The sequence below is a fragment of the Heliangelus exortis genome, chromosome 19 (assembly GCF_036169615.1).
Source record: "Heliangelus exortis chromosome 19, bHelExo1.hap1, whole genome shotgun sequence".
NCBI lineage: Eukaryota > Metazoa > Chordata > Aves > Apodiformes > Trochilidae > Heliangelus > Heliangelus exortis.
Window position 1 is genome coordinate 10,275,623 of NC_092440.1, and position 27,566 is coordinate 10,303,188.

The window sequence follows — 27,566 nt, forward strand, 5'->3', positions numbered from 1 at the left end:
TGTGCTCCAGTCTTCCCTGGGGACAACCCCCCCCTTCCCCAGGGGCCAGGGGACTCTGCCCTGGGAGTTTTGGTACCTCCTGTGGCTGTGGGTCCTTGAACTTGGGGGGGGGGGGGCACTTTAGGGAATGGGGGTGTCTGGCCAGGTCTGCAGTGTGTTTTGCTGCTCGCAGGTGCTGGGATCATTGGTCCCATCTCTTGGTGACTGGGAAGGCAACAATGAAGTTTGATGTGTGAATGTGCCGTCCACTTGATGACTTCCATCAAGAAGAAAAATAGAAGTGTTCCTCCAAGGAGCTTCCATGGTTACTTCAATGATTTTTGTAGTTAAGCTGGTACCTTGGTGTAGTTTGTGTGTTTGGGACTGGCAAGCCTGGACTCAGCATCCTGCAGCTCCTCTATGGGCCCTGGCTGGTTCCTGAACTTCTCCCTTCCTCATCTCCGGGTGTGATTTGGGACAAAGTCTCAGGATGGGGTCTGGCAGAGATGCAGAGTGGGGGGGTCCATGTGGGCAGCCCCTCCTGGCATGTTGGTGGCTCAGAAGGAGATCAGAGACTGTGGTTTGAGAAAAATCAGTCACTGTAACCTGCAGCCGCCTTGTCACTCCCTCCCTGGCGTGCCAACTCTCCTGGGGCTTCCCAAACCTCCAAGTCCTTTGTGGTGTCAATCCCAGGCAGTGGGTTAATGGAGAAGGGCTGGGGGGAGCTGTGTTCCATCCCTCCCATCCCACTGGATGCTCCCATGCCAGCACCAGGCTCTCTGTTCCCCTCTGTCAGCAGGAGGCACAGAGTCTCCTCTGTTACTGTGTCCTTTGTGGCACATCACCGGGGCTCAGGCAGGACTCTCCCATCTGTTCCAGGCAGAAAGATGAGGATAAAAGGGACCATTGTGCTTTCCTCCCTCCAACTAACTTTAATCCTTGTGAAGAGAAAACTCTAAATAAAAAAAAAAACAAACCAACCAACCCAACAAAAAAACCCAACAAACCTAAATCTGGATGAGAGTGTCCTGTGTCCTGCTCAGATGAAATGTCTGCAGGATGAGCAAACATTACAAAATTAAATTGAAAAGACCAAAAAACCAAACCAAACCAAACCCAACCCCCAAAAGACCAAAAAAAAAAACAAAAAAACAAAAAAACAAACAAAACCCCACAAAACAAACAAACAAACAAAAACCCAAAATCAGTGTTACAGGCAGTACACTTCAGCTCTTGCTCAGTCCAGTGCCAGAGAGCTGGGGCTGGGGAGCTCAGCTCCTCTGCACGGTTTTGCTTGCTGAGGACTTGGCCCATCTGTTAAATACAGGTGATGAGCTGTTCCTGAATTGCACCTAATTACGTCTCCTCTGCAGCTCCAGCACTTCCCGGGCTCTTTGGAGCTCCTTGGAGCTGGATAATTGTGGCTTGAACTCCTCAGGTGGAGCGAGACGCTCATTTGTTATCCCCCTGTTTGCCTGTCTGGTACTTGGGAGGAGGGAGATGAAAAGTTGAATTTTATGAGAAAGGAGGAAGGAAAAAAAAAAAAAATCCTTGTGAGGTTCCTTTTGAACTCTTTGCTCATTAAGATGTCAAAAGGTTGGGTGCCCTGGCAACTGCTGCTCCTGTCTAAGCAGGGCTTGAAATTGCTGCAGTCATCGTGCAGGGAATTCACAGGCACTTCCCTAGCTCCCTGTCCATGGGAAGATGCCCATAGCCAGGTGATTGACAGCTACAGCCTTCCTCCTGAAAACCCTCTTTAATTCAAAGAGATGCAGCTCTCCTAGGAGGGAGCAGCCACACCTGGGGGCCAGGTTCCTGTCTTGCATCAGCCCACTGCTCCACATGCCTCTCTTAGCCCTTTAAAGCCACATGAAAAATACTAATTCAGGGCCCTGTGGCTCAGTCCTGTAAAAAAGCCATTGCCTGAAAAATGTTTGGATTATTTTTTTTTTGAGGCTGACTCCCAGATAACAGTTTGGTTTTGCTAAGTTTATTTTTTTCCAAGCTTTTGTGAAATTTCATCCAGCCTCCTGCCAGCTGCTCTGATCCAGCTCTCGTCTGCAGGGCTTGCAAAATTTCTTCCCTATTTTTTCTGGGATGCACATCATCTCTCTTTTATTAAAAGATACTTCCCCATCCCAAAGCAGGGCTCTCTCTGGAGTTTAAGTGGGTACAGAGAGGGAAATATGCTCTTCCCAGTCTCAAAAACCACAAAATGTCTTAAACTGAAAAAAAAACCCTTCAAAACCGAAATTTCCCAGTTCATGCACGGAGCAGCACATCCAGACTGGGGAAACACTCGTTTTGCAAGGATGGCATTGGAGAGGTGAGAAGGGGTTCTGGGTCTGTTCCAACTTCAACCTTTTTGGGGAAGAAAACCAAACTCTGCTATTGCTGCAGGGTCAGGGACTGGAAGGATGGGGGGATTTCCTTCAGCACCCTGCACTGCTGGTCACCCCCTCCCATAGGAGTTCTCTCTCCAGGGCCATGCCAGGTCCCTAGAGGCCACTGTGGGAAGAGGTGCAGAGTGATCCCATGGGCTGGGATGCTGGTGAAAAGGTTCAACCCCCTCTTGGAAAGGGGCCACCCTGAGTGCTGGGGCTTTGTCACCAAAAGAGGGCAGAGTGGGTGAGGCCAATCCCCTCCTCGCTGCCATCCTGCACCCCCAGCTGAGCTCAGCTGAGAAAGAGACAGTGGCAGCATTGCAAATGCACCTCAGATCTTTTCCATGGAGGAGGAGAAGTGCCAACCCGACCAAAAACATGCAAAAGATCAATTCTCTGGTGAGAAGTGGCCTGGCTACCAGTTACAGTCTCATGCATTTGGCTTTGCTGTGGGAAGCCCTCATCATTTTCTGCTGTTTAACTTGTAGCCAAAAATATGATGAAACCAGAACTGAATGTGTTTTTTTCTGTCTTATTACAGTAAGCATCATAAATTGTTCACTCATGAGACTCAACCACATGTCTTACTCAAAAGTAGTTTCCCTTTGTCTTCAGGGGCTTGGACCTCAGAACCTCCCTGGGCTCGTGGTGGATCTTATGGCTTTCCCACCCTCCACATCATGATGTGCCTGAGCATATCACTGCCAGCTCTTACCCACCATCCCAGCTGTCCCCTTGGTGGGGACAAACCTCACAAGGTGGTGTGGGTGAAGCAGTTTTGAGGTAGATCCTCAGGCAGTGGGGATCCTCATCACAGCACCCATGCACCCCCATTGCCAGAGCCTTCTAGAAATTCACATCCTCGGACAATGTCAGTCTAACCAGCACCCTCTTTGTTAGCAGGGACCTATAATTAGCAGCAGCAGCAGCCATCTGCTTTTATCTCCTCACATCACACAATTCCTCTCTGCTGTCCTTTATTACTGCCCATCTTTTAGATCAGCCTTTCCCTCCATTCCCAACTGTGTCTTATCTCCCTTTCATTACTGCTAATGACTGGTCCTGGAAATGCTCCATCATGGAGCAGGAATTGAGCCCCAGTGTTTGCTACCTGTCTGCCCATTATCCCCTCCCATCTGAGATTTTTGAGGTTCTCAGCCTTGTCAAGGGTCCTCCCCAAAATTTCCCCTGCCTTGTGCCAGGCACCATAAGAGAATAAGAAAGGGTTCAGGAAAATGTACCTGCTCCTAAATATTACAGGTTTTTTAGGTTATAAAATGCTTTTCTGAGTTTTCCACTGCATCCCTGCTCCTCGTGAGGGTGGCATCTGCTGGGACATCAAGAGGACACCTTGGTCCAAACAAAGCAGTCAGGGGCTTCCAGATAGCAACTCTTTTGAGGCAGGGAAGGAGAAAACCCCTTTTAATGTAACTTTAAATTTGGTGCCTAGACAAAAGCATAAGACATATAAATGGATTAACAGCCATGGTTTATTAGAGCTCCTTAATTCACTCCGCAGGGCTGAGGGAAACGTTATTAGCAGATGTATGGCCAGTAATAAGCTAATTATAACCCTGTCAGATCAGAGATTTGAAGAGGTGGGTAGTTTTGTGTGTGAGATAACTATAATTGTCTGTTAAAGATTATGAATTAATATTGATTTAATAAAGCTGTGGCCATTTATTTCTGCAGTAAAGCCTAGTTATTCTCTGAGCTGCCTCACCAACCTGTCTGCTGGAGGTAGATATTTGAAAGGCCAAAATGTACACAGGACCAGTCACCACACCTGTGTCGTGCCCATCAGTGTCCCCATTGCTGGCTCTGATGGGGACAGCTTTGGCTTCTGGCTCCAAATTTACACCCCATGTCCAGCTTACCCCCGAGGTCAGGATGCACCTTGTGTGTATGGGGGAGAAGAGCATCCCTTACCCATCCCTAGCCCTTGGGACACAACCTGTACTTATCTGAATTTAAAAGCTGATGACTTTAGGAGACATATAACCCTTTTGGGGTCCTGTTTGCTTGCTGATGCATTAAAACCTTCAGGCAGCCTCAGCACGAATTGCAAGGAGTTGATGATTGTGCAGGTCTGCTGGTGAGGGGTGTTTTGGGGAGGACAGATGGAGTGTTACCCACTGCTGGGCCCTGGCATGGGGCTTTCAAACCCAACCCAACCCCACCACAGGGGAGGAACAGGGCAGCTGCTCAGGACTGCTTGATCCAGCCAAAGAAAGCCAAGGAAAGGCCAGAGGAAGAGGACATGCCAAAATTTGTGACCATGGCCAGGTCTGGCCAGGAAAGCACAACCCCTGTGCAAGTGCAGCACACTGGGATGCTGCTGGGGTCTCTTTCCCATGGTGGGGATGATGCACGGGGGTGGGGTCACCCCCACACCTCAGGGACCAGGGCAGACCCAGAGCTGCTTAGCTCATTTCTCACTTTACAGCCACCATCCAGGATCACTTCAGTTTTTCCCCTCTCTGCAGGTAGCTGAGTGCCACCTACTTTGGGATATTCACATTGCATCACTTGTTTCCATAACCAATTGCCAGCTTGAGGGCAAGCACAGGAAAAGGCAGACAGAATGTGGCCATGGGGAGCCAGAGCAAGCCCCTGCCCTGGCAGCCAGCTCCCCAGGCTTTGCTTTTCCTCCTCCTCCAGTCTGGCAGGCAAAGCTCTTTATTTTGGTTTGGTTTGGTTGTTTTTTTTCCAAGATGGATCCACTTCCCCAACCTGACTCCCACCAAATTCCTCTCATACCCACAGCAAGTAAGGGCAGGTCACTGAGGTGGTGGGAAGGCACTTTGGATGGAGCCACATTGCCACACACAGGGCAGGGATGTAAACCCCCTGCCACCCCCATCCCACACCATACTTCCCCCCAAGTCCTGGGGGATCCAAATGCCCTCATCCCCGTGCTGGTTCTCTGGGTCATGCGTGGTCATGGAAGGTAAAACTCCTGCCGTGGTTTCCACACCCATGGGTCCAAGTGGGCTGATGCTCTGATAAAGTCAATTACAGGATGACTGAGTTTAAAGGCTGCAGCTTGCTTTAAATGTAATTACTTTCCCCTGAAGCTTTCCATGGGAGGGTGGTTTCAAAGTGAGGCTGGCTCCTGTTTTGCATCTTGCTGCTTTTCCTGGAGGAGTTTACATGAACCCAAGCGGGAGAATATCCTGATTTCTCCTCCTTGTGCCGGGCATGGGGCAAGTTGAACATAAACTGTCTCAGGACAAGAATCCGAGGCAAGACTCCAGTTTTCCACTGAGATCTGAAATCCCCATCTTTGATGCTGCCAAGTTGCAGAGGCACATCACATTACCACTTTATCTGATGGAATAGCTATCAACGGGCAGCGTCGGACTGAAACGCCACGGAAAATCTGTGTAAGGTCTCTGCAGCCTCCCAGCACAGATAGGCTTTGATTGTAGCCACAGCCTGACTCCATCTCCTGTGTTTAATGTGTGTGGACGTGTCCAGCTGCAGCATCCTGTGCCAGCTCTGCCTCTGCTCCATGTGATGCTCGAGGTCAACTCGCTGCAGTCTTTGCTTTCATGAAACCACAGCTCATCCCATCCTTGGGATGCTGCCACGATCTCATCTGTGATTTAAGTGTAACAAGAAGCTTCCAGTTTCCACGATCACAGGGAGAAAGCTTGGAAACATGAAGCCTTGAGGCTCTGAAAGCCAGAACCCCACTGCACAGAGTGCACCATTGCTGTCTCTTGGTTGCAAGGCCAGAATTTTAAAGCCAAGCTCATTGTACTAGCTTTGAGACAGGGAAAGTGTTTGCTTTCCAAGGATCAGCAGCACTATACAAACATACCCAGCCTCTTGCATTAAGGGAAGTCACACGCTCCTCATTAGGAGGTCATTAAGATGGGGATGATGATGGCAGGGTCTGGGCTGGAGGGCTTCACCTCTTGGTCTTAACCTACACTTGAAGTCACTTAGACCTGTATCATTGGGGCAACCAATAATTGGTATATTATTGGGTAATTTATGTATTGCTTTGGGTATTTGGGGATTACCAGGCACAGTGATTTTGCATTATATTTTCTAAACACCATTGGAATAGTGTTTAGATGTCCAGGCTGCCAGAAGATGCAGAGATGCAAAATGAAATAATTCCCTCTCCTGTAAGAGCAATGCCACAGTGAAAAACCCAGATTCACACTGTGATACAAGCCCAGTGATTCCCTTTGGGATTGTGGCCTTCTAGAGTGTAACAGCATGGGCAAAAAAATCCGTTTGTTCTGTGGTAGGATATTCAGTGCTGTTGGAAAGGACCCTAAGGGTTTGGTATTTTTTTTTTTAAATACATTTGATTATAATGTTGTTCTAAGGTCACTGGAATCTAAAAGCCTGGCTCTTGGCTCCTGTAAAATTAACGTCTTGAGTCTTTTTGCCATGGTACAGGACCTGCCTTCCATTCATCAAATGAAATGTCACAGCTTAAAAAACAAAAAAAAGCTCAAGAAATGCTGCATGGCTGGAGCAACGACATCTGGCAATGCAACATGAATAAACTTGGTCCTTTATCTTTCAGGATAACCTCAGCTTCAGAAAGAAGGTTTGATCTGCTGCTTTGCTTCATAAAATGCTCAGCCTGTGAGATGAACACTTAGAAACAGGGACTTGACCAGCAAGGAAGGTGCTGCCCAAAATCACTGGCCATCCGTGGGGGGCAACATTCCTGCTTTTCCTGGCACATTGGGCTGCTTTGAGGCAATTTGATTTATGCTCCTGATGTTTATGCTCACGTTTTGGGTTGGGTCACTTCAGGAGGTGCAGCCTGGGCCTGGGGAAGTCCCTCTGCCCCACAGCTGTATTGGGGCAAGAAATGTCCTGAGCCTTGCTGTCCTGCTCCCCAGGAAACTGCCACTTGGGGAGGTGCAGGAAAAAAAGAAATAACCTGTGGGGAGACAGAGTGGTGGGGAACCTGCACTTGTCCATTTCTGCCTAGGAGGAGAGAGAAGGGAGACGTAGAGGTTTGTAATATGCTTTTTTCAAGCTTTTGGGGTCAATGCCCCATAAGACCATACCACGAGCATCATGTTCAGTCTTGGGCCCCTCACTACAAGGAGGACATTGAGATGCTGGAGTGAGTCCCAAGAAATGCAACAAAGCTAGTGAAGGGTTTTGAGACCAAGTCTTATGAGAAGCATCTGAGGAAACAGGGGTTGTTTATTTAGTATGGAGAAAAGGAGGATGAGGGGTGACCTTGCTCTCTACAACGATCTCCAAGGAGGCTGGAGTGATTGAGAGTCAGTCTCTTCTTCCAGGTAACAACTGTTGGGATGAGTAAAAATGCCTTTAAGTTGCTCCAAGCGAGGTTTAGATGGAACGTTAGAAGAAACTCCTTCATTGAAAGGGTTATCATGGAATGATTTGGGCGTTGGAAGAGACCTTAATCCAGCCCCACACCCCTGCCATGGGCACCTCCAGGTTGTTCCAAGCCCCACCCAACCTGCCCATGCACACCTCCAGGGAGGGTGCAGCCACAGCTTCCCTGCGCAGCCCCGCCCAGCGTCTCACACCCTCACAGTGACGAACTCCACCCTCAACCTCCCCTCTCCCACTTTAAGCCCTTTACCCCGCACCCTCAGGACCCTCAGGTCTGCGGAGCGGGGGTGTTCAGGAGCCTACGGGCGGGAGGGTGCGGCCCCTTTAAGGCGCGCGGGCGACCCGGCCCCGCCCCGCCCCTCCCCTCCCCTCCCGGCCGCCGGGGCGGCTGTGAGGCGGCCTGAGGGACCCAGTGCCGCCTCCCGCCGCGTTGAGCAGGGCAGGGCAGAAGCGGCTGGCGGAGGAGCGGCCCCCGCCGGGAAACAGTGGGGGATTTCTTTTTTTTTTTTTTTAATTTATTTTTTTTTTTTTTTTTTTTTTTTTTTGCGAGAGGTTGGGGGGAAAGAGAGTAAACACCCCCCCTCCCCTCCCTGCTCCTCATCCATGGCTTTGGATTTATAAACACGGTGCAGATAGCGGGGCCGGGCCCCCGCCGCTGAGCGCTGCCCCGCCGGCAGCTGAGGCGGGAGGAGCAGCGGCGAGGATGGGGAGCGGCGGCTGCCGGCGGGATTAGGTAAGGCCGGGGGGCTGGAGGGAGGCGTTGGGTTGTGCTCGGAGCCGGCCCGGGGGTCATGGGGACCCCCCCCCCGCTGTCAGGAGCCCTCCCGGAGCGGGGAGCGGGCCGGGCTTGGGGGTCCGTTCCCCGGCAGGTCGGGGTGCAGGCGCCGCTGTTACGTAAAAATGAAAAATGTGCGGCGGGAGCTGCTGGCTGGAGGCGAAACTTTCTTCTTTTCTTTTCTTTTTTTTTTTCTTTTTTTTTTTTTTTTTCTTTTCTTTCTTTTTTTTTTTGACACTCAGGGGAGTAAAGCGCTGCCCGTGGAGCTGCGGGGCTCAGGGGGAGCCCCGCACTTTGCAAACTAAGCAGGGACCCCACCGTCTGGGGGGGGGGGCACCCCAAGGGCCTTTACTCACCCTGTTTTTCTTTTTTTACCCAGCCCTGTCCGAGGCTCCCCCCGGTGCCCCAGAAATGTGACATTTGTGTGCTGGGGACAGTTCTGGGGTCCGGGGTCCTGGGCACGGCCCAGGACCCAGCTCCAGCTCTGTGTGCTCTCGGGTCTGGCGTTCAGTGTCGGCTGTGTAAATACTGATGGTGGGTCAACAGGGCCGGTGTCTGAAGGCAACAAGTGTACGTTTCTCTAAATCCCAGCTGCAGCCTCCGGAGTGATTGCTTTTTGCCGTCGGTTCTGATTTATTTCCTCTTCTCCCTCGGCCCTTCCTCCTGCTCCCTTTGCCCTGACAATGCGCAAAGAGCAGGGCTGCAGTGGGTGCAGGCAGCTGCCTGCCATGTGGGCTGCTGCCAAAGCCATTGAAGCAGCAAAACCTTCACGGCTGTGGCCCTCCTGGGGCTCGCTCTGCCTGGGGCCAGGGGCTGTGTTGACCCAATAAACCCATTCCTGCTTCGCACCGCTTTGAACCCCGCGGATCTCCCTGTCTGCCATGCCTGCAGGCGTTTCTGCCTGCGCCGGAGGCTTGGGTCTGTTCCGTGAACTTTGTGTTTTGGGTCAGCTGAAGAATTTGCCCGGGAGGACGGTGTTGCTCGAGGTGATCTGTGCAATGGGTATTTCCTAACGCTGCCCTTTCGGTTCACAGGCGTTTTAGGGTTTGAACTCTTTCCTGAGGCCTCGCACTCAGTATTCGTATGAAGCAAAGGTTGGCCCTCTGAATGCCTCAACACGGCACGGGTTTTGCTGAATCTGGTATTTTTAATCTGACTTTGGTGGATGTGATGTTGTTCTGCTGGCATTCCTTAGCCACGTGGGGTGAGAGTGTTTTCACTTAGCACAGGGTTTTTATCAGCAAGGTGAAGTTTTAGTTTGCCTTGTGCTTTACAAGTAAAGGTTTGGTGAAACTATTAATTCATTAAGGGAAAGAATGTGATTCGGGACAACTGGGTCAATATTCCCATCTCTCCTGAAAGGGGTGACAAAACTCATGGAGGGCTGTAGTGATCCCATGCTTGCCTGGATGGCTTTAATGAAGTTGTACTTAGTTCTCTAAACCTCACGGCTCACTTGTTTGTTGACCTAAGGACCCCTCTCAGTTTGGTGACTTAGGGACCCATCTCAGTTTGGTGACTTAGGGACCCAGCTCAGCCTCCTCTCTGCCGGGCTGCCCGAGCTCAGCTCACAAAATGTTTTGAGGCAGAGCCCTAAGATGCTATGGGAGGGAAGTTCTATGTGTAACAATATTTTATAATTTCAGTTGAGTAAGTTTCAGTAGGGGAGAGTTTCTTGCAAAACATGTTTGGTTTATTGAAAGCAAATGCACTCCAACCCCAGTTTGTTGTTGCCAAAAGGGAAAAAGTAGAAGCTATTTTTGGTGCAAGAGAGGAGATGGGGCATGCACATGTCTGGGGCAGGAAAACACTGGTACTTTGTTCTTCTGGCTTAATGTGGGTGGTGGTTTCTGTTATTTAGCTGTGCGTTTCTGCCAAGTTGCAAAACATACCTGGTTCTGAAAACCCTATGGAGGTTTGGGCCGGCTCTGTGGAGCTGGTACCGGGCCTCTATGGGAACACCTCCCACGCTGGCATCTCCAGCGCTGCAGAAGTGGGTGGATGTTTCTGGCTTCTCACCTTTGAGGGCCAGGGAGGTGAGTGGCATTTTTTCATGACAGGATCTGAATTGAAACCATAAACTTGTTTCATGCAAGCCACCGAACAGCTGCTGCTTGGCAGTACCTTTCACTTGCTAATGGCTGTGGTTGGATTTGAACCAAGTTGCCTTGAGTGAAGGTTGTACCAGTCCCTGGAGCCATCCTGAGCTACATTCAAAGCAGGGTTGGTTCAGACTGTGTTCACATCTTCTAATTAGGAGATCCAATAGAGTAAAGGCAATTTTGTTTTGTTTGGTGGTGGAGGTGTGCACACAGCTGTGCTGATGGCTCCGTGTATTGAGAGCTCCCCATCTCATCTCCATGGCAGCTTTGGTCAAAGGAGTCATAGGGATGTCTTCATCTTTCCTGACATGGCTGCAAATTTCTTGCCTCCTTTTTTTGCCTGGATTTCCTCCCACTGCTGGCTCTGGCTTTTAACAGCCACTGATGAAATACAGTCCTGCTTGTGGTCAGGTCATTCTGGGAGAAACCTGCTTGAAATCACCATTATTTACATGTTTGAAGTAGTGTCATTTTCACAGCTCTTTGGGGAGGATGAAATTTATGATCTCACGAGTTTCTAGATGAATAGGTGGGAAAGGAGGATTAAATTTGTAAATTTTCAGAAGTGGATTTTGGGTGGCTGATTCAGCAGTGAGAAAGGGACATGGGTTTGAGAGAGCCCATGATTGGGGTGCAGTACTGCCCATGCTTGATCCAGTGCCTCATTCTGACCAGATTGCTGGACATTTCTGAAAATCGAGGCCAGAGAGGTTACATGAAGTTCAATGTGTCAGAGCAAGTCTGCTGGAGAGCTGGTAAAGAGGAGTCTTTTGCTCATCAGTGCTTTGCCCATTCAGGCTCATGGCTCCTACTGGCAAAGTACTGGTTCCCTACTGGGTTTTATGCCTGTGAGCACGGATCCCCCAAAAGCACACCATGTGCTAGATCAGACGTTCTTGAGGGTAGAAATCCAGGGTGATGTCTGCTTAAAAAGACTCTAATCTATGTGCGGCTGCATTTGTGTGAACAGTGGCTTGCTTTAGTCTTCACTGAGACGTTCAACAGAGAGCAGGGTCAGCTCTAATGGAGTTAGAAATGAGGTACAGCAGCACCCAGTCATGCCTGTGACTAGTAACTGAGGCTTTTACAGCTGCTTAAGGATTTGGACATCATGAGGTCATGGTTTCTCATCTGGGATACTGTGGTATAGCCTCTTGCATGGCTTTGAAGAGCCCTTGCTGTGTCTTGACATAGGAAAGTGATGGAGAATTGCTGTTTTTGGCTGGAGTTGTGCTGGCACACAGGTGCCAGGGTCTCCAATTTGCCCTGTAATGTTAAAGAGGGAGAACTTTCCATTGCAGCAGAAAATGGAAATGTGGATTATATAATGAGCATGGCTAGAGCAGAGATGCTTCCCTAAAAAAAAGGGGTTGAAGAGGGAGCTGGAGCTCCAGAACAAAGGGCATTAAAATGACTGTAACAGCCTGGTCAAAGTGCAGGAGGGATCTGGTTGGAAGGGGAGGAGGACAGAAGAGCAGAAGGAAATGAGTGATGGCAGTTTTGGGAAGTGAACCCTGACAAGTGCAGGAGGCAGCAGCAGCACTGTAGTGGGAACTGAGAAATCTGGATTGCACCCCAAATCCTGCTGCCCACCTCACTTGTCACTTCCCTTCTCAAGGCCACCAGTTCTCCCTCTCTGCCAGCAGAAGGTGAGGAGAGTGCCCAAGGAGATGTCCAGAGAGGAGCGCTTCCTGCAGGGGAGTGCTGGCACTGAGGAAAAGCAGTCAAGAGAGACCTGGATGGCCATGGCTGTGATTGCTGCCATGGTGCTAGGGCTGGAGGAGAGGACACAGGGGGAGGAAACAGGAGAGCAGAGCAATCAGCAAGGTTATGTTGTGTGCCTGCTGGGTGGCACAGAGGATGTTGATAATGGTTAGTGTTCTCAAGCACTTTATAGCTGTGGAGCACTGAGCAAACATTAACGAATGTAAAGGATAGCAGCTTTGTCTGGTTACAGGGAAGGGGAGTTAACTCCAAATTAACTTTATGATCCGTGAAACTGAAGGTTATTTAAAAAAATAATAACATAAATGGAAATGCTCAAGTTTTCCAGAGTTGCTGAGTGCGCTGCTTGTTGTTTAATGCCTTCCATTTTTTCACTCCCAGCCTGTGTTTTTGGCTCAGGAACAAATTACAAGCAGTATCAGCTTACGCTTGGATTTGAACCCACATTACTCTTAGTCAGCTGAAATATTCCCATTATCGCCACTCCCATAATGTTTATTTTAGACCGGGTAGCATCACAGCTTTTCTGCTGGCTGGAGGGAAGAAGCCAGTCTGTGGAACACCCCAGCACCTTGGAAAGAAATGGTCTCAAAGGTGGTTTGCTGAAGTACAGCTTCATTTCCCACCAGGAGCTCTCTGCAAGGCTGCATCCCGGAACAGTTTGCAGCGTTAAAAACCCAGGAGGCGGCAGATGGATGAATTGCTGACAGATTTAAAATCGTATGACAAACAGAAAGTGTTCAGATGGGAGGCCAAGGCAGGAGGAAGGTTGCAGGGGGAGGTGGAAGCAGAAAGGTCGAGTAAGTTACTCTGGGTGGGAGGAGGTGTGCAGGCAAAGGCAGATTCCAGCGGGCTCATCCTACAAGGAGAAGGGAAGGTCTTCAAGAGGAGGGATGGGGAGAGGAGCCTGTTCCCATCAGAAATCCCATCAAAGGACAGGGAGCTCTTGTCCTGTGCCAGTGGTGGAAGGAGGAGGAAGGTGAGGCTGCCCTGGGCGGAGACAATGTGGTGTGGACCAAGTGGTTTCCTCCTGTGGGATGTGGTCCCAAGGAAAGTGCCAGCACCCGGGGAGGGTGCGGGTGTTGTCTTCGGGAGCTGCAGCCCCAGCTCTGGCTCTCTCGGTGCTGCGTGTGTCCAGGGAGGGAGAGCCGGCAGGATTTCCTCTCTGCAGCTCTGGCTCCCGGGTTAATAACTAACCAAGCAGTCTAGGTTTATCCTTTCATTGTGGAAGAGAATTATTTACATAATACCACTCAGGGTAATCTTTATTTAGCATTGTTTCCCTGGTGTAACACTGGCCCGAGCGGCGGGTGCCCAGAAATGAAATTTTGGCCCAAATAGGTGGGAAGTTAACTCTTACTGCCCCAGCTCTGCTTCACCCTGCCCGTGCAGGGACTGGAACTGGCTGTAAATTGAAGAAGTACTCCTGTGGCTTGGCCATCTGTTGTGTAGGGTTTGTTTTGGGTTTTTTTGTTTGTTTTTTTTTCTACCTTTAGATCTTCTAAACTCTGTTTTCTGCAGGCTCTGTGCTGGTACCTGAATGCTTCTCACCAGCTTCCTAAGCACCACAGTTGAGGTTTGTCCTGTGCAGGTTAGGGCAAGAGGGTGGTTTGTGTTGTGCTCTTCTGTGTCTCTACATTGAAGACGGCAGAAGAAAAGGTATGTGTCAGTCTGTAGGTGGAGGATGACAGGATTTGGGAAGGTTCCTGATGTGGATCATCCCATTGTCTATGATCAGTCCCTGAGGACTTGCTGTCTCCCAGGTGGGCAGGTTTTGTCCTTCTCAGGCAATGTGTAATTGCAAGGTTTTGGAGGCTTAGGTGGTTGTGTACAGAGCTGGGGCCTGATGATTGTGGCATGCCAAGGTGAAAGACTGAACCTGGGCTTGAGTTGCCCTGGGATGCAGTGGGAGAGAGAACCAGGCAAAGCTGAGCTTTCTCAAAAACCTGCCCATGCCTCCAGCTGTGCAGAGCTGGTTGGAGAGGGCGGAGGGGTTGTCTTTATTCTGTGGGACCTGTGGGTTTCTGGCAAGCTGTGGCAAACAATGGAAAGTTGGCTTTCAGCTGAAAATATTTTAAAGCCTTATGAAATGACTCCAACAGCTGTGTTTTGATAGGACCAGGTCTCAGCTGAGTGGTACTTGATCACTTTGTATGTATTTAGCTTGGTCTTTGGCCTCTGCAGAGTTCTGGAGCACGTGGCAACCAGCACCCCACAGGTTCCCATGTGGTTCCAGGGTGGCAGCACCTGTGAAAAAGCACTGTGCAGCTCCCTGTAAGTGTTTACAGCTGAGCCTGCCTCATCTCCTTGGCCTGGTGTTGCAAGGAGCAGGTTTTGCAAAGGCTGAGTCCCCAGTGATTTACACTGGACTACCTAGGGGTACAAGCACAGTCCAGGCTGGATGCTGGCATGAAAGGGCCTCTCCTGTCAACTTTGTTGGAGGGAGATGCAGACCTTGTGTCAGCTTTCTGCTGGTGGTGTGGATGATACCTGATCAAGCCTGAAACTTGCTGGAACAAAGGGTGCTTGTTGACACCCTCCTTCAGTCAGTCACACCTGGTAGGGTGAGTCTTCATTGGATCAGTGCTGAGACGTGTGACTGCAGCTTTCCCAACCCACTGCTTGAAGCCCGAAAGCTTCATCTTCTGACTCCTTGAGCCGTTGCTGTTACCATCATGGGATTCCTGATGTGCTATGGAGATGTTTGGGGGTGTAACAGTGGTGGTTGGTGTCAGAAATGGGTGCTTGGGAAGCTTCTCCAGTCTCTAGCCTGGGGGGTGTTCTTCCTGCATCAGGACCTTAAATAACTGTGTCCCATCTTCTCCAGCCCAGAAGTTTTTCTCCTTGGCAAAGCAATGATGCTTCCCTGTTGGAAAGAATTCCTTGATCAAGTGCTTGTTTTTTCTGTAGGTACCACATCATAGAACTCCATTAGAAACTTTTCAAGCTCCATCTTGAAAGCAGTTCCAACTCTTCTTTTTTTCTTCTTTTTTTTTGGCCTTAGCTGTACAGTTTCAAGCTCATGCCAAAGTCTCAGCTTCATTTCTAGGTCACCAGTCTGCCCTTTCATTCCCCCCCTCTTGCTGAAGCTGGTCGCCTTGTTTTGATTTGGTCATATGTGAGGTAGTGTCCACAGACAAAAACAGGCAGGCCAGTGGGATTCTTGTTTCCCTGCAGCCTTGTTCCTTTTGTGTGTGTGTGTGAATAATAATTTCCAAATGCTAGATCAGAGGTGATTAAAAACCGTCAACGAAATAAAACGCAGCAAAGTCTACTTTACAGGAGTCTGTATGTCCAGTGTTGTGGGAGAACTCTCCTGACTGGCAGTGGAAAAAGCCTTGGGGATTCTTATTTAAGGCTTTCTAGTCTTTAAATAAATGCCACTTATTTGGGAGGTGCTGATGAGGCAGCCTGAGTGTATCCAGGCTGTGCAGGGGTTGGTTGCTGCTGGCTGTGTGCAGGGCTCTGCAGAGTTGTGTGGGATCCTGAGCTGGTTCTGCATGGGGTGGCAGAGGCACAGGCACCTACTGAGGCTGGAGCTGCTGAGCATGGCTGGCAAAGGGTTAGGAGAGTGAAAGGCTTCTCTGCAGCCCCAGTGGATGTGAAGAGCTGAAAATCTTGGTGGGGAGCAGCACACAGTGTCTGTTGCCTGCTCTGAGTGAGTACAAGAGGTTTTTTTACTGAGCTGGAAGGCAATAGATGCTCTGAGGCTTTTATGCAACTGCAGCGTTGGGACTATGAAGCAGTTGTCATTCCATCAGTTTGATGTGTTGAGCATCTTTATTTTTGGAGCAAATGATCCTGCTGACAGCATCTATATGAGGTGTCAGCCAGCCCTTTTTCCTTCTTCCTCTCGCTGTTTTTTTCTTTAATTTGTAGATTTTGTCTTGACTTTGCTTTGCTCTCTTGACAGAGTAGCTGCTAAAAAATTCTGTTGTGTTTTTTGATTTTTGATGTTTGTGTCTTAAGAGGTCAGGACTAGAAAGAGCTGATGCAGTTTTGGTCCAACCAGCTGCCAGCAGTGTTCCTGAGGGCTGTGTGGTGATGGACTGAGAAACACTGCAGGGTTTTGGGTTTTCTCCAGCATTATGAAACAAAAGTAAAGAGAGGAATCAGCGTGCACCTTAAGAGTTGTGTTTTGGTTCTGAGTTTCTCACTGTGGAAAGCTGAGGTCAGTGTCTTCTCCACTGAGACTGGTGCTCATGGAATAACGTCCTTAAACTGCCAATAACAGGTGAAAGCTGAGAAATGGAGAGTTTGGTTTGCCCAGAGGTGGAGGAGTCGTGCTGCAGAGGCAGGCAGGAGCATGCAGGCACCCTGGTTGCTCCTGCTTCCCTGCCAGAAGGAGGTGTGAGTTCTGATGTTTCAAGGAGATGAGAACTTTAAGCTCTGTCTGTGGCGTTTTTTTGTTTTGTGTTTTTTTTTTTTTTTTTTTTTTTTTTTTTGAGTTTTGTTCACTTGTGCTTTTTAAATGTCTGTGGATTTCTTCTCAGCAGGAGGTTTAACTCCCCACACAATGTCTTATTGTGTTTGTCTTGCTCTAGTTCCTTGTTTTATGCGGAAACACCTTGAACCTTTGGCGGAGTTGGAAGATGAGTGCAGAGTCAGACCCCTGGCTCCAGGCGTGAGGCTGTGCCAGGAAGAACGTGTCCATGCACAACTCCTCAGCCTGGAGTTACCTGATGGCTGCTTGAGGCAGTCGAGGTGTTTGGCTGACACAGGCACTCCCCTGCCTTCTGATCAGCCAGTCTGCACAAACTTATTTTTGTTTTACGGAGGCTGATCCCTATGGTAAAGGAGGCTGTAGCCAGGAATAAAGTGAGTGTTCACACTTGCCTTTATGAACTTCTCGAGAACTTTGCCAATTAATTCTTGGGTAACTGCAGCTAAAATACCTCTTGTAAAGGACATGGCAATGCTGCTAACCTGCGGCCTGGTCCTTTCTTCGCTCACTCCAGTTTTGAATAAACTTGATAAAGGTCCCCGTGCTGGCTTGGTTATTTGCAATCTGCTTTACAAGGCGCCTCAGCCAGCAGAAGAAATGTTTAAATAAATACAGCAGCTTCGTCTTGCAGTCTTGCCAAGTCAATTTGGTGTGTGTGCTGAGGAGGCAGAGCAATTAGTTAGGGAGACAAATGAGTCTTCCCTGTGTTCTGCACTCCCATCACCCCGCTGGCTCCTGACGTTGCGATAAGCAGAACGGTGAAATCTGTGTTAAGCAACCAATTAAAGCATCTGCAGAGGAAGGGGGACAAAAACATAGCAGCTTAACATTAACCTGCTAAGAAAAGTGGAGTTGAATTGTATTTAGTAATGGGTTTGGGGCTGTCAAACAAGAGTGATTTCTTCTGTCTGCCCTTTTCGCAGCATCTAGCTGACTTTTTAGGCTGTGTGTCTGAGATATGAGTGGTGGGTAAAGGAGTTGGCTTTCACCATCACAGGACTTCTCTCCTGTTATTTTTTGACCTGAGTGGTTGAATGAATGTCTTCACCAAGCAGTCACAGTTTTAGTTGAGTTGTCACCACTTTGAGGAGAGTATGGGTGCTGCAAGGAGGGGTCAGACATCAGGAGGTAGTGGCTGTAATTTACACAACTTGCTTTTTTCGTTAGTTTGCTTTCTGGTCTTTCTTTTGTAGGAGTAAAATTCCCAGTCCTGAAACTCCCCTTGAAATGGGTGATTTTTCTTTCAAACTCATTTATGATCATATCTATTTGCAGACATCTTTCACGACTCTCTCTAGCAGGGAACAAACCAATTTTGCAACAGGTAATACAGACTCTCATGGAGGGTTCTATTTGCATCCCTGCAGCAGCTGTGATTTCAACAGAGGTAGAAATTTGGTCCTTTTCTTCCATGATCTGGGCAGCTAGGAAGGTCTGTGGCATTTTCTCCTTTTAAGCAGGCTGGAAATCAGGTGCTTGGTTCAGAATTGTGTTTTGGAATGCTGGTTCAGAATTGTTTGGGAGTGCTGCTCCCCAGCAGGGTCTGGGCTTTGCCCATCACCCTCCAGGTGCTGCTCTGAGTCAGCTCCCAGCTGCAGGACCTTGGGGCCTTGAATCTTGTGGGTGCTCCTGGGGAGACTCGGGCAGTCTGGGATTTTGTGCCTTGGGCCCTGTTTATCTAGGGGAGAGCTGATGAACAGGGAAGTTGGGCAGATGCCATCATCCTCTGTGGCAGCTTCTGCAGGCATCAATCGTGGCTCAGTTAAGCACTTGATGAACAGAAAATGAGAGAGGGATGGGTCCTTTTCCCCGGGGAGTTTAAAACTGTTCTTCTGCAGGAGCTTTGCTGAATTGCTAATTGCTATTTTTCTCCCACTTCTTTGCTAAATCTGCTGCTGGTTTCTTGTAGAAATGGCAGTAGTTTTCACTGGTGTGCAGGGGTGAATGTTGCAGCACAGAGGTGTAACAGAGGTGATGTTGATGATAACTGAGCAGAACACAGCTAATGACACTTCAAATATTTACTTGTTTGGGGAAAATGCTGTAACTAGCAATGGTCTTTTCCCAGGCACTGGAAAAAGTAAACAAGGTTCAGCTGTATTTGGTAGAGCGCTTGGAGGGGTGGACAACTTTCTGTCACAGGCAGGTTTTGAATTTTTAAGAGAAAACAGAGAATCATTTTGTTTCTTTCTCAACTCAAAAACAAAGCCCTATGAGGGGCAAGTCGCACATGCATTCTGTTTATTTCCATGTGCAAATGCATCTTCTTGATGTGTCATTAACCTGGTTGCTCTCTGCTGCTATTTTTAGCATCCTTATGATCTATGGACAAGGAGCTCTTCCAGTAAGCAGCCCAGCATGGGGTGTAATACACGTTTGGGAATATAATGGGTTTGTGCAGAGCCTGGGTTGTGCCAGGGCAGTGGGATCCTCCTCCCTGCCATTTTGGGGGGCCCTGGGGAGCCGAACACACCCTCCCCTGTCCCACATAGGGTGTGAAGCTTTGCTGTTCTGTTCCTGTGACCATAGTAACCAACTTGGATACATCAAACTTGACTAATTAATCTAATGGAGAGTTGTTTCCAGGCTGAGGATCTGCCCTTGGATTTCAGAGCAGAACTTGTGTTGTCTGATTCACTCCATGGCCAGTGCTGACTTTCTCAGGGTGGTTTCTCTACCATTTTTTCCCCCTTATCTGGATGAGCTGGGGTGGAGAGCTCTAAACTGGGCTGATGTCTTGGATGCTTCTCTTGCTCCACTTTGCCTTTCCATTTTATCTTTTCTAAACACCCAGGAATTAGGGGAGGAAGGTCCCAAACCTGGATGGGAAAAACTTTCGTCTCCTCCTTGGGCTGGGTGAGGTGCAAGTGAATGCTTTTCTGCATCTCTTCTGTTTCTGTACCTCACTGCAGGATTGCTCCCACTTCTGCTTAAAATCTGGTGAAATCCCCAGGCTTGAAAGAAAACAGCACATCCTGGAGCCCTCCCTGCATGTCTTTGGGTTTCCTCATCTCACTGTAGTAGGTAAAAGCCATCACTACTTTGCACTGTTTCTCCTGGGTTTAATTATTATTTCAGTGATTGGAGCTGCAGACTGCAGCAGGGACTTAAGAGTTCAGCCTCAATTAAAAACCATCCTGTGCAGGGCAGATAGCAGCAGGCAGTGCTGTGATTCTCAAGTGTCTCCAGCAGTCCATCTAAACACCATGTGATCTGTGCAGTTGAGAAATCTGAGTAGGCAGAAAGCAGTTTCTGGGATAAACCTTGTGAGTGCTTCTCAAAATAGCCTGAAAGCAAGGTTTTGCTTTCCACAGTCATTTTTGGTCTTTGAGGCTGGTCAGAATTTGAGGTGGATTACTAAATATTGCTAACCTCTGATCTTCAAAAATAAGATTTTTTTTTTTTATTTATTTTTTTTTTTTTAATTTTTTTTTTTTAACACTGAATCTGGTGTGGTTGAACTTAAAGGATTTACATTTTTGTGTCTTTTAATTATAAGTACTGGGACCTTCCTTGCTTGGGGTTTCAGCTTTTTATATTTTTCAGAGAAGCTGAAGTCACTGCAGTTGATGACCTCGTGTTTGACCCTTGGAAACCTCTTGGGCAGGCCAACAAACAAATGTGCTGGGGGAGGGGCACATGAGAGTATCCTGAGCCATTATACTGGTCAGTCATTGACTAGGACTCTTGTTTTTCTTCTTTTGAAGATCTGTTTAATCATTGGCATTGCAAACCCCACTGTGCTGGGCATCTGGAGGGCTTCTCTGGTCGCTCCCTGTGATGTCCTGGGTGACGTGGGAGAGGACAGGGTGGGGGCTTTAGAGAGTCCACTGCTGTAATCTGGTTTTACTGGGGAAGAGATTGTCATTGATACCCCTGGGATTTGGCATCTATATAAATACACGAGCCAAGCTCTATTTAAGTGTGTAGGTTCACATCAGTTCATTTGCCTAGGAACAGGGTAGGGAGCATCCCACAATTGTGGTCTGTCCATGTAATTTCTACTCCCAATATAAAACATAGATGCTGAGGAGGTTGGGCTTGCTGGGGGAAATCCCTGTAAATGCCAGTGCAGCTGGAGGGAACTCCCAGCTTCAGATGTGCCTGATTTCAGGAGATGGGGATAAAAGCTGCCTGGCTGAAGCTGATACTCTGGTACTGTTGGAGAAGAGGGTCTGGGTGCTGCAAGGGTGGCAGAGTTTGTGAAGCAGCTCTGAGATCTCATGGCTGTGAGTTGGTTTTTCACCCTTATTTACCTTAATACCTCTGGGTGATGCTGAGTGGTCAGGAGATGCTGCAGAATTCAGTTCTGTGCAACTGAATTCACACAGGAGAAATAAGAGTAGTTTCATTTCGTTGGGGAAGAAAGTCTGTGACCCTTTCAGTTTGTGGTTTGCAAAACAGGAGAAAATTGATGGTGGGGGCTGACCTGCATGAGGAGAGAGGTAAGGTGCTGACTTCTCATGGGCCATACTTAATGAACTTTCTCATCCTTCGTGTTTGCTGATACATTGGTGGAACTGAACTTCACTGGGAAAAATGTGGTTTGAATGGATATCTTAAATTCTTTCTCAGTTGCTTGCCTAAGGGCCATTTTAAGCTAGGTTTCCAGGAGCATCCCTGCTCTTGCTGTGCCTTTGGCTGCTCTGCTTTGCCCTCCCAGCCTGGCTGCCTGCTCGAGGGGCATCTCTTGTGGTTCATGAGCTGAAGCCATGAAAAATGTTCTCCGGATGACAGTGATTTGGGGTAGCTCTAAAAAAAATAACTTTCTGCTGATGGATAGTTGCAAACTTATTTCCCTCCACCCTCCCCACCCCTTCCCCAAAACAAAAGAAGAGATGAAAGGATTCATTAGGAATTACTTGCTCAGCTCTGCCGCCTGTCTGAGATCTGGCTGTCTGCATTCATCCCCCAGCTCAGGGAAGGTCAGAGGGCATCTCCCTGGGGAAGATTTGCTGTTGAGTGAATTGCACTCTGTCATTATCCTGCTGGATAACAAATGCAGTGGCCTCATTGGCACTGGCTGCAGAAAAAGCAACGGGCATCTGGATGTGGCCTTGAGGCCAGAAACAAAATCCTGAGGAGCAGTGTGGAAAAAACTTCATCTTGAGGGAGAGATACTGGTGGGACCCAAGCCATTTGGCACAGGAGTTTGCTGTGTGATGCTGGGCAGGTCTGTAGCTGCTCTGGACCTTTGTGTTGTCTTGTTCTTCCTCAGGAGGTGGGGTGGCAAGGCAAGAAGACAAAAACCCCTTCTGATGGGGTGAAATCAGTTAGATTTGCTTCTGCTTTTTGCTTCTGGAAAATGTGGTGTGCTTGTGACACAGTTTGAAATCTTTTAATGAGATTTAAGCCTTTTTTTTTTTTTCTTTTTACCCTGCTTGTTTTGTTTTGAAATAGGTTTCCTGAAAGAAAAACATACAAATCCCCCTGAGCTAATTGGTGTGTTATTTGAATTCAGCTGCTACCTTGGAAGAGCTCTTCCAGCAGCTAATCTGAAAACAACCTTTCCCACAATATTGTGGCTTGTCAGTCAATTCTAAATGATCTCAAAGTTGCTGGTGGGGAGGAGAGAAATGTGTTTTGTTTGATATGCTGCATCTCTCAATTCAAGTGTCATAAAATAATCTGAGATTTGTGAAGACGACCCTAATGGTGAGAGGCTATCAGAGACATCAAAGTCTTGGTGGCTGGAAATGAGTTGGAGCCAGTTGTGGGTGCTGGAGCCAGTTGTGGGTGCTGGAGCCAGTTGTGGGTGCTGGAGCCAGTTGTGGGTGCTGGAGCCTGTTGTGCTGGCTGAGGAAGCAGATAGACCTGAAGGAAGTTTACATTTGAAGCCACTGTTTCAGATGATACCCACTGCTTTCTGCCTTGATGTTCTGGCAGCTGCAGGCATAGAATGGCTTCAGGCTGTGCACATCACTGAAGAGCATGGGGGTGGCCAGATGCAGCCCTGTGAAGTAAAGAATTAAGCTTCAAATGTTGGCCTTCGTTGCCTGTAGGCTAAGCCAGTTCCCTGGAAGATGCTGTGATGAAATTGCTGGCCCAGGTAATTTGTGCCCTGCTGGTGAGCAGCAGAAAGGAGGGCAAGAGTTTGTGGCTCTGCTTATTAATGTCATCTGTCTTGCAATCAGAAATTTATGAAATGGCCTTTTGTGTTCCAGCTCGGTGTGGGTGAGTGCATGTTTAAGTGGTTAGGAAATATATCCAGTTGCTAGATTGGATGAAGTCCCTGTCTAACCAATGCAGACAGTGATGGTTCACATCTGGGTGTCCTGACAGTGCTGTGCAGGAGTTGGTTTTAGTGAGTTTTAAATCTCCTACCCAAAACAGGGTAATAATTTCTAGAGATTGATGCAATTCTTCCATCAGCCCTGAAGGATGTAAAATTATCCTCGGCTGTAATAAAACAACAACAGAAAGTACAGCTGCTTGGGAAATCCTTGTTGCAGTAATCCAGCACAAAGTGTGTGGGGCTGGTCGTGAATCAGTTTAATTGCTTTTGGGGGTCTGTTTCTCCAGATCCTTTTTGCTTCAAGAAATCCTCCCTAGAAGCACAGTTCTGTTTTTGGGCTGGTGTAGAGCAGGGTGATGCATGACCGAGTAGGAGCTTGTAGCATTTATGAACTAGGGCAGAAGTAGATCCCTGTATTCAGGCAGAGCCATCTAAGCCCTCAGTGCTCTATACAAGGCCCCACATTTGCCTAGGTTATAAATAAGTGTGTGGCTGTGTGCTTGTGTGTGTTTCTTTTTTTAAGCTGAAGGCAACCCCTTAAGCTCCTTTCTGCAGGTCTGTTCAAGCTGGGGCATGGGGAATTCCTAAGAGGATTATCATGGTTTACTTGATACAGAACTTGAACTTGAGCAATGGCTTATCTTATCAGTGATAAAAGACATGGAAATGAAGTTTACGTAACTGAGGAGGCCTTGAACGTGGCTTTTTTTTTTTCTTTTTCCCTTCTGGAATGACAGATCCCCCGAGTTCTTCTCTGTTCACAGCTGCAGTGTTTTCTTTTACCTGGTTGCAAACACTGCCTAAGTACTGCTGGCAATCATTTATTTCCAGTGCTGTGTTTGGAGCAGTTCTCAAAGAGAAAAAAAAAAAAAAAAAAAGGTTGGAGGGGTAGAGCTGCAGAGGCTTAGCAAGAGAGACTGGGGGTTTCTGCTTAGCCTGGAAAGCTTGGTGTCTGGGCTAGTGCTAATCATGGCTTAGTTGCAAGTTTCTGCTTTTGAGTGAGCTCAGCAGGTCATGTGAAGAACAGTGGAGACCAGACCTACTTCATCACTGAGCTATGAGCAGGGGCCTGGAAAGACTCTAAAAGTTGAAGAAAAGCCAGAAAAGGCCTGGGAATAGGGGAGATGTCCAGTCTGTGCCCAGCTTCTCTGACACAGGGTGGGAGAGCATCTCTGCCTCTGCATGGGGAGGTGAGGGGTGAAACACCCCACATGCTGCTGCTGGGGGACACTGACCTGAGCATCATGGCACAGCCCTGCTCTCCCTGTGCTGGGCAGGCTCTGTGTGCAGCAGGGCTGCCTGGTAGGACAGGCTGTGGCTGCCCTGTGCAGGGGCTGGCTCTCACCACCCCTGTCCTGTGCTCTGGAGAGGGGGATACAAAGTGCTTGGCAACCAACTGGGCCATCAGGTGATAGAAAAAAAGAGAGGAGCCCTTCCACCCTGCCAGCTTTCAGTGGGTTTGCTTGCCCTGGTGTCTCATACCTGTCTTTTCTGTGCTGGGTGGGAAGAGTTTTATTTTTTAAGCTCTCACTGTCACAGATTGTGACAGTGCCACAGAGGTCCAGGCAGCACCGTGTTTCCCACAGAAGGACTCAGTAGACAGTTGGAGGCTGGCAGGCTGACAGCACTTATTAGAGGTAACCTTCAGGAAATGCCACACACAGCCCTTGCTGAGCTTTCTGGCTCCAGGCACAATACAGTATTTACACCACACTTCTTGAGTTTCCCTGAAGGGTCCCAGCCTGCAGCTGCCTGTCCCTGCTCTGCCACCTGCCCCATGTCCTCATGCTCCAGTGCCTGGGGTTGGTACTGGGCTGCCCTGGCAGCAACACACTGTGCTGGAGGGGGCTGTCAGCACCAGCTCTTCCTCTGTGCATGGAGCAAAGGTCATCTCTGGTGGCCTCCTAAAAGAGGTTTTTGTGGCCCTGTGCTTTTGGAGCCTTGGGTAAAGCTAGCACCAAGTTTTCACCCTTGTCTATGCAAGGACTGAGCCATTGAGAAGCGCAGCACCTGCACAGCGGCTCCTGCTTGGAGCCTGAGGGGGTGACATGGGATCAGTTCATCTGAGTAAGCAGGTGACTTGCTTTTGTGGCTCTATAGGGTTAATAAAACCTAAGCCCTCAGATTGAAATATTTTCCTTAGAGTTTCTTGATGGTATTTCTTTATCCCACATGGGGTAGAAGAAAGGATGTGTGATAATATCTTGTTCTGGTAAATGACAGTGCTAAGCAGCAGCACCTGAAATACTTTGTGGTGACAGAGCTTGGACTGAGTAGGTGTGAAGAGGCAGTGCTGTGCCCTGCCTTGGGATGGCAGCCCCAGAGGAAGGTCAGGTAATTTCTCTTCTTCCCACAGAAGAGTTTGGGGAATGTATATCTGAAAGGTGGGATTACAGGATGTGTTCAGGTCTGGCCTTGTTCTGCTGCCCCCAGAGTTGGTGGCTCGTGTCTTCTACAGATGGAGCTGTGACTTTGCTAGCACCAGCCAACTGGAGGTTGAGCTCGGGTTCAATTGGCTGAATTGGTTCAGCTGCTTCATCCACCCACTCTCATCCTGCTGCATGTAGTGTGCTGTGTTTTCGTGGTGCTGTGCTCCCTTCAGGGAAGGATCAGCTGTGATCCCTCTCTGCTGGATCTGCTGCATGAAGAGCAGAAAACTGGTTTCAACCCTGCTTTCCTCCTGGTTTCACCCCTGCTTGGGGACAGCGGGAGCTCACTGGTGCTCAGGGCTGGTGGGCTTACACTCCAGGATGCTCCAAAGCCTCTTTTGGGTTTGCCCCTTCTATCATGTGAGCTCTTACTGTATCAGAGTGGAACCTATGGGGGGGGGGGGGGGGGGCGGGGGGCGGGCATTAAAATCTCATTTTATTCTTGGTAATTTTGAGTAATACTTCTTGCGTGGAAGACTGGGAACAACTCCTGGCTTGAACTTGCTCATGCTCAGTGGGGCAGAGCCGGACAGACTGCCTCAAGCTGAGGACCCTTGGCTGTGTCAGCTCTGAATCCCCTGCTCCTCAAGTGTGGATTTAATTTCCACATCACAGCAAGTGCTTCCCCAGTGTCCAGCTATCAATTGAAAAGCAGTGGGGAGGTCTTTTGGGGGGGGGTTGGCAATGGTGGGGAATGACTTGTGGTCTCCATGGCAACCCACAGATGATAAATGGATCAATGTGCTGTTCTGCACCATCTGAAACTCAAGCGGCGCTGGCTAAATCTGGGGGCTGCCTTTGCCTGCCAGATCCTGCTGTGGGGCCATTAGTGTGAGACAGCTCAGCATGAAAACCTTCCCCCCAGTGTGCTTCTGATCACAGGCATTGGCTGAGTTTGCTGGGGAGGACGTGAGATTTGTGCTGGAAAACCACACTCCAGAGCCCTTGTGGGGTTTTGGGTGTCTGTGTTGGGGTTAGATGCTGTGATGGGCAACTGGTCTGGCATTCAGGTCCCTAGGATTCAGGAAGGGTAAAGAGAAGTAAGTTGTTACCTCTCTGTCGCTTCTTAAATTCTCCAGCTCTTTCTGCACAAGCACAGGGAGATTTATGATTCCTGTTCTGTGAGTTAAAGGCTCAGGATTCAGGACGAGCTGCCTTTGTTCTCCCTTCTGCTTCTGGTGGTGTGGATAAACAGAAAATCTGTTTTCTAAGCTGCTGCTCTGGTGTTTTCACAGTGGCCAGATTTACTTAACAAAAGAAAATACTGATCTTCCTCCACTAGATTTCTTAAAAACTTATCTTGCTCTGAAGTTTCCAATCCCCTGCTTTTTAAACAAGAGTCTTTCCAGTGCCCTGGTCTTGTACATACCCTGGAGTCACACCTGGCTCAGGGGTTCAACCACAGGCTCCCCAGTTATTGGCCAGGAGCAGGGGCTGGTGTTACTGGTGCCAGTGGAAGCCAGTTACCATCTTGGCCCAGGCAGGCATGCTCAGCAGCACTCCTTTGGTCCCTGCATTTCTTTCCATGTAATGGGATAATTCCAGGTGCTGTGACCTCTGCAAATCTAAGGGGCCACTTTCCTTTGATGCTGGAGGTTGGCTGAGCAGAGAGCTCATGATCTGAGGCTCTGCTTGGCCACTGCTGCTGCTCTTACATCGGGGTGTATGAATGCCTTTCCCTCACAAGAGGAGGGAAAGTGTTGCTTTCAGTTTCACAAGGGAGCCTGGAGAGATGAGTTGCCAGAGGCTGCACCCGAGGCTTGTGATGAAGCTGGGAGTACCTTGCAGAGCTCTTCAGAGTTTTCTACCCAGATTTATATCTGAGATGAAAACTGGTGTCTGAAGGGCTCTTCTCCCCTTGATTTCCAAATGCCTTTCAAGATGATTGGAGGGACTTGGATTCCTCAGCCAAGTCTGCTTGGGCAGGGATGGGAATATATTTAATTTCTAATTTGTTGTGTTATGTTTGTAATTCTGTTAATGCAGGCAGGGAGACCTCCTGTCTGCAGTGGGCTGGAAAATCCCTGAAGTATGCTATGAACCCAGTTGTCTGTTGTGGTTCTGTCTGTCCAGTGCTGTCTGTAACCCCTGGCATGCCCTGTGAAACTTAGAGGGTGGCCTGAGGTGCCTTCCAGCACCCTTTTTGG

The 27,566-nt window shown here is 48.8% G+C and overlaps 1 protein-coding gene and 1 long non-coding RNA gene across 20 annotated transcripts in view; one reads left to right on the forward strand and one right to left on the reverse strand.

Annotated features, from left to right (window-relative positions):
• LOC139805061 (uncharacterized) overlaps positions 1-27,566 on the reverse strand; it is a 340,345-nt gene that overhangs the window by 106,947 nt on the left and 205,832 nt on the right. The window lies entirely within an intron of this gene.
• Positions 8,129-27,566, forward strand: part of NCOR2 (nuclear receptor corepressor 2) — a 225,672-nt gene continuing 206,234 nt past the window's right edge. For 8 of the 19 annotated variants that reach the window (XR_011729673.1, XM_071763000.1, XM_071763014.1 and 5 more), the window contains exon 1: positions 8,134-8,442. The gene's annotated coding sequence lies outside the window, so the exon portion shown is untranslated. Of the gene's footprint in view, positions 8,443-27,566 lie in introns of all 19 variants that reach the window. The other 11 variants (XM_071763006.1, XM_071763023.1, XM_071763025.1 and 8 more) reach the window with 6 other exon arrangements.